The sequence below is a fragment of the Sus scrofa genome, chromosome 13 (assembly GCF_000003025.6).
Source record: "Sus scrofa isolate TJ Tabasco breed Duroc chromosome 13, Sscrofa11.1, whole genome shotgun sequence".
In the NCBI taxonomy this organism is placed as follows: domain Eukaryota; kingdom Metazoa; phylum Chordata; class Mammalia; order Artiodactyla; family Suidae; genus Sus; species Sus scrofa.
In genome coordinates, this window is record NC_010455.5 from 93,027,949 (window position 1) to 93,043,116 (window position 15,168).

Here is a 15,168-nt window from a genome sequence, read left to right on the forward strand (position 1 = left end):
AATGGGATCTAATTAAACTTAAAAACTTTGCATAGCAAAGGAAACTACCAATGAAACAAAAAGACAGCCTACAGAATAGGAGAAAATATTTGCAAGTGATGCAACCGACAAGGGATTAATCTCCAAAATATACAAACGGCTCATACAGCTCGGTATCAGTAAAGCAACAACAACCCAATCAAAAATGAGCAGAAGATCTAAGTAGACATTTCTCCAAAGTAGACATACGTGTGGCCAAAAAGCACATGAAAAGATGCTCGACATCGCTAATTAGTAGAGAAATGCAAATAAAATATGCAATGAGGTACCACCTCACTCTGGTCAGAATGACCATCATTAATTAGAGTACAAATAATGAATGCTGGAGGGGGTGTAGCAAAAAGAGAACCCTCCTATATTACTGGTAGGAATGTAAATTACTACAATGGCTATGGACAACAGTATGGAAGTTCCTCAGAAAACTAAATATATAACTACCAGGGAGTTCCCTTCGTGGCTCAGCAGAAACCAGTCTGACTAGTATCCATGAGGATGCAGGTTCAATCCGTGGCCTCACTCAGTGGGTTAGGGATCTGGCATTGCCATGAGCTGTGGTGCAGGTCACAGACATGGCTCGGATCTGGCCTTGCTGTGGTTGTGGCATAGGGCAGTAGCTAAGGCTCTGCTTTGACCCCTAGCCTTGGAACCTCCATATACCATGGGTGTGGCCCTAAAAAAAAAAAAAAAAAAAAAAAAACTTCTATATGATCCAGTAATTCCACTCCTGGGGATATATCCAAAGAAAACTACAACTTGAAAAGATACATGCACCCAGTGTTCATAGAAGCACTGTTTACAACAGCCAAGTTATGGAACAACCTAAATGTCCACAAATGAATGGATAAAGAAGATGTAGTATATCTATTTATATATAGGATGGAATGTTACTCAGCCATAACATAGAACTAAATAATGCCATTTGCAGCAACATGGATGGATCTAGAGATTGTCATACTAAGTGAAGTAGGTTGGAGAAAGGCAAATACTATATCACTTATATGTGGAATCTAACAAAATAACACAAATGAACTTATTTATAAAACAGAAATGGATTCTCAGACATAGAAAACAAATCCATGGTTACCAAAGAGGAAAGGTGGGGAGGGGAGGGATAAATTAGTAATATGGGATTAACATACACACACTGCTATATATAAAAGAGATAATCAATAAGGATCAACTATATAGCACAGGGAACTATACTCAATATTTCATAACAACCTATCTGAGAAAAGAATCTGAAAAAGAATATATATATCTGAATTGCTTTGCTGTGCATCTAAAAGTAACACAACATTGTGAATCAACTATACTTCAATTTTTATAAAGCTAAGAGAAAAACAATATAAACAAATAAATAAATAAAGTGAAGCATAGTTTAAAAATAAGGACAAGGACCCCCTTTGAGGTCCCCACACTATTGGCTGTAACCCATATGAGACTGCTGAGAGGAAGCTGAATGACTACAGACCAGACCTCAGAACTTCAGGTCCATCTTCACACCCTACAAGTGAAACTTTTCTTTCTTCATTCACCTTGAGAAATCTGGGTTTGCTGTTAATGAACCAACACTAGATATTTCTCTTTAAAGGAAAAAATTCCTAGCATGATTACAGAGTAAAAAAATGACTACTAGTGAAGGGTCATATGAGGAAGGCTTATCAAAGGATTCAGTGTTTGAGCTCAGGCTTGAAGAAGAGTTTCCACAAAGAGTATGTGGGAGGGACAGTCCATTCTGAGGCAGTAGCACCTATAAGGCACAGGAGTATGAAAAAGACAATTGAGGAGCACCTCACATTCCATTAAGGCTGACTCTGATGTTTCTAGCATGGGCAAATTGGTGAATAACGTGCTATTAACTAGAATTGGAACAAAGATGATGAATTTGATTTGGGGCATTACAAGTTGAGGAAAATCTGGTGCTATACTGGAGCCAGGAAACACATCTCCCAACTCCACTTACAGTGATGTTATGATAATAGCTAGAAATAGGCCATGGTGAGAGTATTTACACTATAGAAACTGATGCCACAAATAACTTTTTTTAAGATCCAGTTTTCCCACACAGTAGTAGTTGGAGTAATGGTGAGACTTCTCTGTGAAGTTTGCCAATCAGATCAGGGACTCAGGAGGGCCAGAGATAGGGCTTTTGAACCATCTGAAAATACCTCAAGATGTAAAGAATTTTAGCTATCTTTCTTGTCTTTTGTCTTTTTAGGGCTGCACCCATGGCATATGGAAGTTCCCAGGCTAGGGGTCGAATCAGATCTGTAGCTGCCAGCCTACACCACAGCTACAGCAACTTGGGATCTGAGCGGTGTCTGTGACCTTCACCACAGCTCATGGTAATGCCAGATCCTTAACCCAGCTCATGGTAATGCCAGATCCTTAACCCAATGCCAGGAATCAAACCAGCCTCCTCATGGATATTAGTGGGGTTCATTAACTACTGAGCCATGACGGGAACTCCCGAATTTTAAATATCTTGGAAGAGACGAAATTGCCTTGTGAGAAACTGAATAGAAATCAGGTAGCTCTTTGAGAAATGTTTACTGAAAAGAGGTACATAGAAAAGGTCCTGTGAAAGTGAAAGAATTACAGAAATAGAAAAAACAATTTAGGTAAACCTATCAGAGATTAAACCCACAGCGTTAGTGGAACAAACCAAAAGCCATTATTACCATCATCATCACCACTACCACCATAGCAGCCCACATTTACTGAACTATTTAAGCCAAGAAATTTACTATGTATTTAATTACATCTAATATAAATCTCAAAAATCATAAGAAATACTATTATCTTTATTTGTATAGGAGGAAATTGAAGCTTATTATCTTTAAATAATAAGTACAAAATGAAATAGTTGTTAAACAGCATAGTCAAGACTCTGTAGAAACCCAAACTTTGTTTTCAGAAGCCAATTTGAATTTATTTTGGAAATCATTCAATTGTAAATATCAAATAGCTTTACTTCCTGATTTTGGCCATTTCTGCCTTTACTAAGAAAAACTATGGTAGAAAAGTATAAAACAATGAAGTAGCTGCATCTTTGTTTTTAGTTGCAGTTCCAATTCCCAAAATAAGAACTTAACAGAAGAGACTTTAAATAAAATGAGATTTTAGAGTTTTCTGTGAATATTAATTATCCAGAGTACATTTTCCCAATTACAACAGCTCATTAGAAGTTTCGATATTATCCACAGCTTTATTTAAAGTACTCTTTATAATTCTTCATCTGATTGGCTTTATAATATAATAGAAACTTCCAAGTAAGTCAGCTTAACTGAGTCCGCATAAATTTTAAATGTTAAAATTTTAAAAACTTTTTAGTGAATAAGCAGTTGAAGGGAGGAATTACTAGTCTTAATAAGTTATTTGGATGACTGGATATAGTGCTTCTTTTGGAAACTGAGAGCTTTCTTAAAATCTTAATTTCTTTTTTCCCATTCATGGAGAGGAAAATCTAATTTTTTAAAAAAAGTATATCACATAGGATTTTTATTTTATTACTATCAAATTTGACTTCTTGGAGTTTCTCTTGGAGGAGGGGCTTAAGGATTCAGCATTGTCACTGCAGCAGCCTGGGGTTGCTGCTGTGGCATGGGCTCAATCCCTGGCCTGGGAATTTCCATACGCTGTGGGTGTAGCCAAAAATAAATAAATAAATAACTTCTTGCAATATTTCTCTAGCAACTGTTGCTCACGTATTGGCCTATAGTTGTGTATAATATCAGACAGATCTATAATAATATAAACTGAGATTTTTATAGCTCTTATGCTGTGTTGGGCAATAAGTGTTTTACACATACAACATCTTTGTGAGCTAAGCACTTTTATTATGCTCATTTTATAGTACTTTTATTTATGGTCAAAAACAGAAGCATAAATAGGCATGACTTAGTCAAGATTTCACTGTTAATAATGACAGGAGCAGGGATTCAAACCCAGGCAGTCTTATTCCAGATAATGTTCTAGACGAGTCTTTTATAAATCAGGACTATTATTATAAAAGCCAGCATGTAGATAGCTGAATCTGATTTTTCAATATACAAATTAGTCCTATTTCTAATGAATTTTAATTTGTAAACACAGCTGAAATCATAAATTGGATGAACTCAAAGGTGATTTATCTGATTATCTTTCAACAAAGTAGATGAAATACTCTATAAGCATTTCAAGATGTGTCAACTGAAGTATAACTCATTAACTTATTTAAAGCTCATAATATAGATTATAAAAGTTTAAAAACCATTTCTGAATTTTTTTTCTGGAAAGTCTAGAATATCTTCCTTATAATTTGTTACATAAGCATTATTATACATGAACTCTCACATGAAGCTAAATCCACCTTGTTATTCTAATTGTTCATCTTTGCTTTTATGGCATATTCATGGTTATCTATGTGAAGTCAAGAAAAACTTTCAATTACTTGTTGAGCCATGGAAAAATACAGTTCCCTTTAGAGCAATTCTATAAGCTCTTGTTTTCAGTCTTCACTTAACTGTACGGCTAGAATTAAGGTAAGAAGTAAAAATTCCAAATTCAGATCAAAATATTAAAGGTAGGGAGTTCCGTTGTAGCTCAGCAGAAATGAGTATGACTAGTATCCATGAAGATGCAGGTTTGATCCCTGGCCTCACTCAGTGGGTTAAGGATCCTGTTGCCATAAGCTGTGGTGTAGATTGCAGACGTGGCTCAGATCTAGCGTTGCTGCGGCTGTGGCATGGGCCAGCAGCTACAGCTCCGATTCAACCCGTAGCATGGGAACCTCCATATGCCACAAGTGTGGCCCTAAAAAGACAATATACATGACAATATATGACAATATACCATATATATATGGTAGGAGTATTCCAGTTTCTCCCTCATTTAAATGAAAACAGTCTTTTCAGGCACCTATACGTTTGACATAGTATAGACAACATATTGGAATGAGAGTAAAATATGTTCACTTTTCTTTTGGTCGTTTGGGACTGGATAGATGCCGTCAACATTAGTTTTGTGGTAGAAAGTATGTGTTTTGAAATACAGCTGCTGAGACAATTGCTTTTACTTTATCTTAGCTGATCTATGGCACACAAACTGTCACACAACCATAATCACAAGGGGGAATAATCTCTTATTGAGTAACAGTTGCTTGTGTAAAATATCTTACCCTTTTTGTGAGTAATGGCAATTGCAGTTAATTGCTATAGCTAATGACTAGCTTCTCAACACCATCAAGTTTTCCTCTTCAATATTAATTCCCTTCCATTCGCTGTCAGGTCAATCGTGCTTTCTCTGAGTAATGTAAACTGCCACTGAGATTTGAGAGGTATGCGTTTCAATCCTGATTCTACTATAGATTGTTCAGCTGGCCTCTCTCATGGTTTTTTACACCTGCTTCTTTTCCTTTGAATTCAAGATATCTCAGAGGAAGATCACGCAGGGACTCATTAAAAAATTCTGTAACTCAAGGAGTTTCAAGGGCTTTTTAGTAATTATAGTCTTGGGAAGTACATAAATTACAAGCATTTAACCTTTTAAAACAACTAAATCACTGAACAAAATCAGCATTTATAAATTCAGTAATCCTGGGTGAAGTCTGATAGAAAAATTGCCTTAGGTGCAGGAACCCATTGTGTAAAAACTACAAAATTTTGAGTTAATACCAATCCTTTTAATCTTAAATTATTTGTTCCCTGAAATCCTGGTTGTCAATAGTACCTTGTTTTAGTTTGTAACAATGCTGAAATACCTTCAGAAAAATAGATTTTTACCTCTTTCTGTTTCAACTAATGAAGTTGGACAAATACATAGAACTTTATCTTCCCATCTGGGTTCTATTTTCACTTTAAATTACATTGCTGGGCCTTTCCTTCCACTATCAATTACACCAATGAAATCTAAATTGTGAACAGAAAAATTCCTGTGAAAGAGAATCACAGGAGGGATTCCACCTGCTTCTCTTGACTTTGGCACTTTTTTGGACTCCATTCCTTCCATTTTGGAAACTGGTCCTCCTGCCAGTGATGACTCCCTTGATCTCACCATCTTTCTCATCTTTTCAGGCCAGCGATTGATGTTTTAGAAAAATAAGGAAAGGATTTTGAAAATTTCCCTAGTGCTTCGTGGACTTTTCAAGACCGATGTCTCAGAAACACTCTTGAGTTCAACATGTTCAAAATGAACTTACTTTCTTTTCCTTCCAAGCAAACCCCATCCTTCTCCTGATCTTCCTTCTCACCATACCTTCACCATTATCCCAGTTACTAAATCTTCTTTTTCCCTTTCTCCTCATAATAACAAGACACAGAGGTTCTGCCTCAGATTTCTCACATTCTTTTCAACTTTTCAATCCCAGACTCAATAGCCTCATGACAGTTTTCTAAACATCACCTCTCACTATGTCAATAGTTCCAAGAACCACACTTCCATATGTCAAAGATCCAATAATATGTCTTCCTTTCTTTTTTGAAATTAATTAATTTATTTTTCTGCTGTACCAATGGCACCTAATCAAACTGACAAGGTTTTGCATAGCAAAGGAAACCAAAAAGAAAACAAAAAGACAACTTACAGAATGGGAGAAAATAGTTTCAAACGATGCAATGGACAAGGGCTTAATCTCTAGAATATACAAGAAACTTATACAACCCAACACCAAAAAAGTCAACCACCCATTGGAAAAATGGCAAAAGACTTGAATAGACTGTTCTCCAAGGAAGATATACAGATGGCCAACAAGCACATGAAAAAATGCTCAACATCCCTGATTATTAGAGAAATGCAAATCAAAACTACCATGAGATACCACCTCACACCAGTAAAAATGGCCATCCTTAATAAGTCCACAGATAACAAGTGTTGGAAGGGGTATGGAGAAAAGGGAACCCTCCCGTACTATTGGTGGGAATGTAAGCTGGTACAACCACTATGGAGAAGAGAATGGAGGTACCTTAGAAATCTATACATAGAACTACCATATGACCCAGCAATCCCACTCTTGGGCATGTATCTGGACAAAACTTTCCTTAAAAAGACACGTGTACCCGCATGTTCATTGCAGCTCTATTCACAATAGCCAGGACATGGAAACAACCCAAATGTCCATCAACAGACGATTGGATTAGGGAGATGTGGTATATATACACAATAAATAAAAAAGAATAAAATAATGCCATTTGCAGCAACATGGATGGAACTAGAGACTCTCATACTGAGTGAAATAAGTCAGAAAGAGAAAGACAAATACCATATGATAACAGATCTGGAATCTAATACACAGCATAAATATGTCTTTCTTGATAAGAAATCCTCCATGTTCCTCGTTGCATTTCAAATTCACATAAATTCTCCTTGCTGGTATTCAAGATCATCCAAAACATATCTGGCACTTACTTATCATGTCCTACTTACTAATGTGGACCTTAAACTCTCATCAAGCTCAACACACCAACCTTCTCTGAATAGACCCGAAATTTGCTACCTTGCTGCCTTTGCTGTTTTCTCAATGAGACCTCATAGTTCTTCTGTCCAGAATATCTCCCCCAAAAGAACTTTCTGTGTGAATAGAAATGTTCTTCAATTCAGTGCTGACCAATATGGTAGCCAGAAACCATATGTGGTTATTAAACCCTCAGCATGTGGCTAGTGCAACTGAGGGGCTGAATTCTTAATTTCTTTTGATGTTAATGAATTTAAATTTACATTTCCACATGTGCTTGTGGTTACTGGAGAGTACAAGTCTGGATCCTGCTTCCATCCCTCAGAATTCTCTCTATGGTGCTCAGGCAACATCTCTACTCTGATGCCTCTACAGGTTTCCCTCATTGGAATAATTATTTCTTTAAACCTTAAAACAATTTAGCTATATCTTTTTACAGCTTATATCTTCAATAAGATAATAAGAAAAAAAGTGATTAAAAGCCTGAATTCTGGGAGCTCCTATTGTGGTTCAGTGGTAACAAACTTGACTAGTATCTGCAAGGATGTGGGTTCGATCCCTGGCCTCGCTCAGTGGGTGAAAGGATCCTGCATTGCTGCGAACTGTGGTGTAGGTCACAGACGCAGCTTGGATCCCAAGTTGCTGTGGTTGTGGTGTAGGCCTGTGGCTACAGCTCCAATTAGAACCCCAGCCTGGGAACTTCCATATGCCATGGGTGCACCCTAAAAAAAAAAAACCAAAAAAAAAAAAAAAGAAAAAAGAAACTGAATTCTGGATGCCTCTTAGTTAATGTGTAACTTTGGGCAAATCACCTAGCTTCTCTAATCCTCAGTTTCATCATTTGATATTTGTTCCCTCAGAGAGTTGTTGTGAGGACTAAATAAGAAAAAAAAAAAAAGTGCAATGCTTAGATCTGTTTTAAGCTATCTATGTGCAAATCACTGGTTCCTTAGAATTAAGAATCCAGCATCTAGTGAACATTCACTCATCACTTAGGATGCCAAGGCATGTTAGATACAGTCCCTGCTTGAGTTCACAGACTGCTGTGGGAACATTTCATATCTTATCTTTCCTTCTGGTTTCTGAGCCCTGAGGAGAAGAAATTGTATTTTTTTTATCTTTCTGGTCTTCTAAGAACCTTGCACAACATCTGGTACATGGAAGATTATCAGTGAATATTTAAACAATGAATTTATTCACTTTCTTTTCTCCTCCCTGCTCTTTCTCCCTCCCCCCCCCCCCATTTTTTTAACATAGGTAGACTTTTTTGTATCCCAAAGTCATTTATTTTACTCCATCTTTAATTATAGTTACTCATGTGCACATTTTCTTCATTCTCCCTCTCTCCCCCAAACATTAAGTAATCAATAAACATTCAAGGACAGCATCCATCTTGTTGCTTTTTCTCTCCCATGCTGACTTTGGGATATTTTATTACGAAGTCAAATATTCCCTAAAGAGTTGAGAATAAAACACAATTTTAATCTTCTTTAAAACTAATTTTCTGAACATTGCTAACACATAGTATATCATTTTAAATTCCTGTAGCTCACAATGCTTCCACATTACAGCACTGAGAATAGAGCATTATTTCATGTGCTTTTTATTTAGTTTTTCTATATAATTGCTAACAACTGTTTATTATACACCCATTATAAAAGTTATTTATTGAAAGATTACTTGTTCCAAGTGAAACAGAATTCTTTGCCTAGCTATGGGTTTTATTTTACAATTATACAATTACAATTTAAATTTTATTTTACCATTAAATTTTATTTTACAATTATAATTTCTATTATTTAAATGCATAGATCAAATTGGTATTTCTCATATTGAAGTCATCATTTTACTCCTAAAATATCAAGTGATTCTGAATCATGAAACTCTGTTGAAGATTTTTTCTAATTTATGATTAAAAATTATTGCTGATTTTCCATATCAGAAGAGTAAATAAACTGTGAAATATGATGACCATCAAATAGTTTATAACTGATAAAATTATTTAAAATGTAAAGGGTCAATGGGATTAACAAAAGGTTTTAAGAAGTGAAAATTATGCTTATAAAAAATAAAAATTGAAAGTCATGTTTCTTATGTATTGTCCAGCAAAAGAGAAGGCTATGAGTAAGACTGAAGTTATAGATAAAGCATTACTGGATGAGTTCAATGTCCTTTCTAATACTTTTGCTAATTAGAAGCATATGAAAAATAAACACCAAATACAAATTTTAGCTTGAGGTTTGGGCAATATTTAAATTCCTAAAGTTATTTACCATAATTAAGTAAGTTTTAACCTGGGTAGAATGTAATAAACTTTGATATAAAGCATCAGTACTTCTATAAAATCTAATTTTACAGAAATTGCATGGGCTTATCTTACTGAGGCTTTGCACTGTTCATACATATTCTTTACAGAAGATAATTGCACATGGAGAAAGCCCTATCAGTGTATCAGGTGGCCAGCTGAAAGCAAATGCTGTTAAAATGCAAGGAATTTTTGTCATATTGCTGTAATACACATGGTTTATGTTGTGTCATAAATTTCTTAAGCTTATATTTATTCTATCTTCAACAGATTGGATGGCTTTAATTTCATCAACTAAGTGACATTCCAGAATCTGCTAGAATCTCTGTTACCCCTAAATCCTTAGTTATTTAATAGCAAAAAATTAACAAAAATTCATGACTGAATGATCAATTGGATAAAAACTGATAGAGATTTATTTTATGACTTTTTAAAATGAAAATGTCTTAAAGGGTATATTTTCACTTAGGAAATACTCAAAGATAAATTGTCTCTTTGATATTGAAAACTAGGATATATAACAGGTATTGTAAAATGTTTCATTAACATTTAGCAGGGAAATAAGTTAAAAGGAAATGGGTGTAATTTCATCAAATATATCTAACTCAAGGAGTTCTTGTTGTGGCTCAGTGGTTAATGAACCTGACTAGTATTCATGAGGATGCAAGTTCAATCCCTGGCCTCACTCAGTGTGTTAAGGATCCTGTGTTACCCTGAGCTGTGGTGTAGGTCCCAGACCCGCCTCTGATCCTGCGTTGCTATGGCTGCGTCATAGGCTGGCAACTCCAATTCAACCCCTGGCCTGGGAACCTCCATATGCCACGGGTGCAGCACTGAAAAGACAAAAAAGAGCAAAACAAAAAACAACAACAACAACAAAAAAAAACCTAACTCAAAACCTTAATCTGTTTATATTAGTTTTTATATTAAGCCAGAACCTTATTTATCTACTGAAGTGATTTCTTGTTGAATGAGTGCCCTTTTTCAGTAACTTGAATAGTGAATGACTTTAAGAAGTCAGTTTTACCAAAAATAATGAAAATTTGATTTCCTTAAAATCTCCGATGCACCCATTTCTGCATGCTTTTCTAAGCTTATTCTCATACATAGATTTTAAATGATCTCAAAGGCTTATCAAGCTTTAATGCTGAAAAGTCTTATCCATTGCTATTCTCTCCTTTTGCAGATGATAAAACAGAGGCCCCTTTTGCAGAAGATAAAACTAATAAAGCAACCTGGCCAAAATATAGACCCGTGTATATAATTCCATTTCCTTCCAACCTTTAGAGGGTTTTGTTACAAGTGTCTTAGCCCCTCAACTGTTGATAGCTCTAAAATTCTGAATAATCTTTAAATTTCCTCTTTTTCTAATTTCCTCTGTTTTTCTTCTCTAATGAGCTTAGCCTCTGAATATACTTGACTATTACCCTTGATTTTTTTTCCCTGAGTAACATTACATTCTTCCATTTCTTACATTCATTTTTGACAAGTACTAATATTTCTCACAATATGTTTTTTTCAATGCTTTTTCTTGAAGCTTACAGTCAAAACTGTATCATTAGTTACTATCATTATATGCTGCATAAAAAACTATCTTAAACTCAGTAATTACAATTATTTATTTCTTTTTTTAAGTTTTATTGAGGTATAGTTGATTTACAAAGTTGTGATAATTTCTGCTGTACCACAAAGCGATTCGGTTATACACATACACACATCCACTTTCACTCAGATTATTTTTCCACATAGATTGTCACAGAATATTGAGTAGAGTTCCCTGTGCGATACAGCAGGTCCCCACTGGCCAATCATTCCATCCATATAACTCAGTGTGCATATGCCAATCCCAAACCTCACAGTTCATCCTTCCCTCTCCCCCACCCCCACTGGTCCCCTTTGGTAACTGTAAGTTTATAAGCATTTATTTCTTGTTCACACATCTTCAAGTTGCTGGATTTTGAGACCTGGACTGGGGGCTGGCTTGCCTGATGCCAAAATCTAGGCAGGTCCAGATCTACTTTATAGGTCTCTCAGTCTTTTTGAGCTCACTGTCCAAGCATGTTATTTTCATGGCAAAAGGCAAAAGGCTACATGCAATCTCTCAAGCACATTTCAAACCTCTGCTAGTTTCACATCACCAACACCTCATTTGCCAAAAGAAGTTATATAGCCAAACACATCATCATCACGATAGGAAGGTCTTCTTCCTAAAGAGGTGAGGGCATTGGACAGCAAGTAAACATTTGGTGAACAGTCATTTAATTTTCCAGACCAGTTCTGGAACTCCTCAAAACTTTCCTGATGCAGGATTCTTTTCATCAGATATACTCAAATAATTTTCAATGAATACTTGTTAGACATAAGTAAATACTTGTGTGCCAATAGTATCTGATCCCTTGTTTCTGGGACCCTCCCTTCTGTGAAGATTTTGTGATTGAAGAACTCAGTAACAATCTCTTTGGATCTCCTCTTAAAGGAATCAGATGTACAGAATTGAGTGGAAAACAATGAACAATGGAACCAAATTAAATTCATTGTTAGGGAGAATCATACATGCAGGTTTTAAATTAACCTTTAGGGAAAACAGGAATGACTGTTGCACACGCCTTCTCAGAGTAGAGACTTTAGGGGACAGCTTTGCCCAGGGAAGCAGGTAGGCTGGCTTATCTGTATGCAAGCCCAGAAAGAACCCACTATCAATATCTTTTGTGATCAGATGCCTGCCTCTCTTGCACCATACTCTGCCTAATGATTTTTCCTCCACTTATTTCAAATGCATGTGTCATTGGTTATCCATTCTACAACGGTTGAACATTTAGGTTCAAATTTTCATTATAATAAATAATGATGTGAGGAATATTCTTGCGTATATTACCTGTATCTCAGACTATCTTTTAGGTTAGCCCAGGAATTACTGGATGGCAGAACATAATTTCTTAATAAGGCATCTGACACACTGCAGGCGAGGCTTTTTTAATGTAAAGTTTTGGTTTGTTTGGGTTTGTTTTGTTTTGTTGCACTGTAGAAATGGAATGTGACCTATATAAATTATCTTTCCCTGTGTGGTCTACTGTATATTTGTTGACCTACTTCTGTATTTAAATGACACTGATGCTTATCATCAATCTTTTATAGCATAACTTTTTCATAAAGTCTTACCTTTCAGTTATCTTTCAGTTGGCTACACATATCTTCAAGTAGTTTTTTTTTGAAGTAGTACAAGCGAGTGAAATGTTTTTGGAATCTCTGCATATTTGAAAATCTGTTTGGGTACCCTACATAAACAAGGGCTGTGCTGGGTATATTCTCTTCCTTCATGATGTGGATGCTACTTCCTTCCTGTTGGCCTTCATTTTTTAGAAAAGAAAACTGAGGCCAGGCTGGTTTCTTTCCTTAACAGGTATCTTGGCATTTTCTGTCTGGATGCTTTTAAGACTGTTTCCTCTTGTGATTAAAAATTTTTTTTCTGATATTCCATTAATCATTCCAGATATGAGCAATCCTCTTATTCCACTCCAGAAAGTGGTGCTTATGTTTTTGGTAGTTGCTACTGTTACAACTGTTTTGATTTTTTAAATTAACCATTTTTTAATTGAGATATAGTTAATCTACAATGTTGTGTTAGTTTTAGGTGTACAGCAAACTGGTTCAGTTATACATATATATATATATATATATATATAATATATATTTACTCATTTTCAGATTCTTTTCCATTATAAGCTATTACAAGACAGTGAATATAGTTCCCTGTGCTGTAACAGTAGGTGCTATGTTTACCTCTTTTATACATAGCAGTGTATATATGTTAATTCCAAACTCCTGATTTATCTCTCTCCTGTACCCCATTATCCCCTTTGATAATATTAAGTTTATTTTTATTTTTTTCATAGCAATAGCTGAACCAGTTTAAAGCTCTTCCCAACATCTGTGAAGTGCCTATACCTACTGTGAGCTCAGGGGCTCTCCCCTCTCTGAGATCCCTTTCTCTTATTTCCCTTCCCACACACTCCTACCTGGGTTCTGTCCCTGTTTAAGCCCTTGTGACCTATGCTTCATTGAGACGGGCTGCCCCACACTCTGCCAGGAGGCTGCCTTCTTTGCCTTCTTACTCTTGGTTCCAGTGCCCACCTCTAGCAGAAAGCAGGCCCTGAGGAGGCAAAGCCAAGTCCACTGCCTCCAATCTTTCTTATCCAGGACACGAATTCAGACACTCCTGAGCCACTGCTTGACAATATGTTATAGTTGCTGTTGTTGTTTTTCCTTTGTGAAGCAAACAGGCTCAGAAGTTTTTAATTATCTTGTATACATGATCTTTTGACAGAAAATTTCCAAAATATTTTGAAAAATTAATTCAGAGAAACAACTGGTTGTTTCTTCAAAAAAATCAGTTAAATTCAAACAACCAATTTATCCACTGAACAGTTGCTAACCTTTTATTTCAAATGACCCATCTAAATGCTTAATTTTCAAATTGTTTTCAATGTAGTGTCATTGGCAAATGGACTCTAGAAACTACCCTAACTCAACAGTATATATGCTAATTATTCAAAAATCATGTCTCTTTAGTTACCACCAACTCAGTAATTATTTAAGCAATCTACCAATACATACAACATGGATAAGTCTCATAAAGGCTATGCTGAGCTTTTCAGGATTCTTGGACATTTAGGCAGATTTCCCACAGGGAACAAGAATTCAGAAGAGAGATCAGAGACACAGGTATAGATTTGAGAGCTATCATACATTGATGGTAGTCTGTGCTGTAGCCATAAGTGAGGACAAGAAGATATGAGTTGGTATGAGAAGTATAAAACTTGGGGAAGTCACGGTAGATACAATGAAGGAGGCCAAGAAATGGCTAGAAGAATGAAGACATGCACACACACGAAATTCTCTGCACAAAACTATGGAAGAACGTGTGTGAGTGAAGATAAGTCAAACACTGCTTAGGAGCAAGTTCATTAGAAAATAAAATGATTCACTTGGCATCAGGTATGCTAACTGAGTGAAGTAAGGGTTGCTAATTAGAGTGATTGTGGAAAACGCCCAAGTGTGCAGCATTTAAGAGGGAAAGGAAGTACAGATGATAGACAAGAGCCTTTGAGAAACTAGTGTGTAAAGGAATGAGAAGAGGTGGAGGATCTAGAGAAGCTTTTATGTTTTGTTTTTTTGAGCCAGAAGAGACTGAAATGGGTTCAAAGGCAAGCAATAAGGTCCAGGACTAATACAGAATGATAAGATGGAAATACATGTTTGGAAATGTCCTAGACAATGAGGAGAGGATTAGATCAAAAACACAAGGAGGAGTTATGACTCGGCAGTTATGAACCCAACTAGTATCCATGAGGTTGCGAGTTCGATCCCTGGCCTCACTCAGTGATTTAAGGATCTG